The 3,111-nt window shown below is 37.4% G+C and overlaps 1 non-coding gene across 1 annotated transcript; it reads right to left on the bottom strand.

The window, feature by feature from the left end:
- Positions 1-2,704: 2,704 nt before the first annotated feature.
- Positions 2,705-2,811, bottom strand: LOC118147022 (U6 spliceosomal RNA). The gene has a single exon (XR_004733204.1). It is a non-coding gene; the product is annotated as a U6 spliceosomal RNA (small nuclear RNA).
- Between the last annotated feature and the right edge of the window lie 300 nt (positions 2,812-3,111).

The following is a 3,111-nucleotide window of genomic DNA, read 5'->3' on the forward strand; positions in this document are numbered from 1 at the left end:
ATTTCACTTTTTGCTGTTGTTTTTCAGATGGTAAATGTATGAACATGTTTACAGGTAAAAGAGAGCTCTATTTGGGAGCAGGAATATAGAAAATGCAGGAGAGAGGCCACTGCATTCTGCTGCTGGCAGAAAAAGTGGGACAATTAGACTAGAAACAAGAAAAAAGGAAACAGGAAAGTGGGTGTGGATGGAAATCAATATGTAGGTGTGGGGAAGGAAGCTGAGGGAAACCAAATATGACAGATTCATTTTGTTCAGTCAAACAGGCTTATTTCCTGAGGAGAGGTGGAATAGAAGACTTCAGGATAATAATGGCCTTCATACCATAATTATGGTAAAATTTATGTTTTGGCAAAATTTACAAAGACATTCATTATTATTCATAATGAATAAAGGTGAATAGTGACAAGTAAGGATTATTTTGAGCGGCTCCAAAGACCTACCTACGATTTTCAAGTGGAGTCAGTACTTCTTATTCTTGCTAGTTCTCTCCCTGTGATAAATCTGCATTGGCTGTCTGGGACAATACTAGAAAGAGAGGCCTGCTTGTCCCCCTGATTCTTGGGTTTGGTACCCCTGAGTGAGTGGGAGGAGGAAACATTCAGCCCATCAGATGAAGCTGATTATTTCTTAATGAGTTCCTGAAGAAATCCTGAGAACTTTGATCACAAGGATGACTCTTCTAACTTCAAGTTCTTTTCATAGAACTATCCTATCAGGTCCCTGTAAAGCCTACTTACGAGGTGCTATCCGCTGGGTGCCTAGGACCAAAGCTGTATAATCAGCTTGGGTCTTCTAACCCATACTGTGAAGCTATGTTTCTTTAGATACCTCTAGAGTAAAAGCTTCAGTCTTTGGGTTGGTCCTCTTCTCATTGGTGATCCATACCTTTCCCCAGTAAAAATCTGTGAGTTTCCTCCTTATATGATTAATACCAGTGAGCTACTTCACCAGAGGACAGAAAGCCAATAGTCTGTTTCCAATAACTGACTCAGCATGCTCTATATTGGATATGATAAGACTGACTGCTAGAAACATGAGCTGTTGAACCACAACTGTGGTTTATAGATACTAAATAACAGGGTATTACTGATGACTATAGATTTTCTATTTGACAGCCTTGAGAAGTACAGACCATGATGATTAATTATTCTTATGAATTGTAGCTGGCTGGTTTTTTTTGAAGGCATAGATCCCAATGGGTTGGCATTTTAATTATACACACACATATATGTGTGTGTATGATATATGTATGTATGTGTGTATGAACACACACACACACACAAACAAAATTTAACCTTTAGAAAACTTGTTAGCTCCTGTATAAGAATGGCACTGGGTTCATTTACCCTTTGATTGGAACTATGAATACCATTCCAGGACTCCCCACGTGGCCCTGCTTTTATGACATAGATCATATAATACCAAAACAGAACAAGCTAAAGGCTTGCTCTAAATGAACAAGGTTCTCACAGAAACAGATGCAGGCTCCTGAAACAGACTAATTCTTGGCCCTTCTGCTGCAGTTGGAGAAGAAACTGAATTTGAAAAATATCTGTTATGCAGTGCTGAAGACATGGCAAAATAGGTCCAAGATTTCTTCTTCCTTCAAGATTAATTCTGTTCTAACAAAGTATAATGTTCAGCCAAAAAATATACACCACGTGTGAAAGAAAGTGATTTATTAATTTATTTTTGTTTCTGTAGAGTTTACAATATTTCTACTGCTATAAGAATGTTTATTTTATGAGGACTAAGGGATTAAAAGAATGTGAACTAAAAGGTTTAAAAAAAATTGTTTCTAGACACAGGGGATTGAGGCTGTAATAAGAAGGTGGTGGGATTCACTCTCTTTTATCACTGTCAGCCTTGCAAGGGCTGCTGCTGTGAAAAAGTCTTGCTTTACCTCCTGATTTGAATTAATGATGGTTTGACTCGGTATATCAGGCCACACGCCTTCATCCACAGTTACAAAATCCCAAAAGCTCTGTGAGCAGCAGTGGTTTTACAAAAGTATGAAAAAATATATTTGGTGGCAAAATCTGACATTGGTTGAGGTGAGATGATCTACATTTTCAATTATCTCACTTAAGATGAATGACTTCCTCCAGAAATATTCGTGTTTTATGGTTACAGAGCGCTCCATTGCCACACTTTGTTCTGTTCTGGTCTATGTAATGTATTGAATCTGATAAGAATCTGGATATATTACAAAATAATATCCTTTGCTTGTAAATAGCTAAAACAGTAATGGACAAATTTCTAAAAAAGTGTGATGTTTTTACAGCCATCATTTAATTTGAAGGAGAAAAATCTGTTGCCACATAATTAAAAATAGGTTGTTGAAAGATTATTTTGGAGGCTATAACCAACTAAATCTAATTTTTACACTATTTTCCCCAAATTATACAAATATCAAGTACATAATTAGGGTGGAAAATTGAAGGTCTTTGTGCTGTACTGATATAAAATGGTGACCTTGCGACTGTAGTTACAAAGAAAGCCCCATAATAAAACACGTCCATCCCCAAAGGTTTCAAAATAAAAAATGGAAACCATCCTGTCAAAATGTGAATGCTGTTCACCTCAACATTGAATGACATTGGGATGATCTTTTAACCTTTATTTTTCTATAACCCAGTGGCTTCTCAACATTACTGCACTTCAGAATCACTTGGGCACCTTCACTTTTTCATTTTTTTGAAATCATATGGAACACCTCATGAATTTGCATTTCATCCTTGCACACCAGTCATGCTAATCTTCTTTGTATTGTTCCAGTTTCAGTACATGTGCTGTTGAAGCAAGCATATCTTTAAAAAATACTCGATACTCCTCCTCAGCCTCCCAAAGTGCTGGGATTACAGGCTCGAGAAGACCAGCCTAGCCAACATGATGAAACCCCATCTTAACTAAAAATACAGAATTAGCTGGACATGGTGGTGCATGCCTGTAATCCCAGCTACTCAGCAGGGTGAGGCAGGAAAATCATTTGAACTCAGGAGGTGGAGGTTGCAGCAAGTCAAGATCAAGAGAATAAATAAATAATAATAAAAACCTAAAGTCTGGCTACCATCCCCAAACACTCTGATTTAATTAAGATGAGGTGTG

This window comes from Callithrix jacchus, chromosome 13 (genome assembly GCF_049354715.1).
Source record: "Callithrix jacchus isolate 240 chromosome 13, calJac240_pri, whole genome shotgun sequence".
Lineage (NCBI taxonomy): Eukaryota > Metazoa > Chordata > Mammalia > Primates > Cebidae > Callithrix > Callithrix jacchus.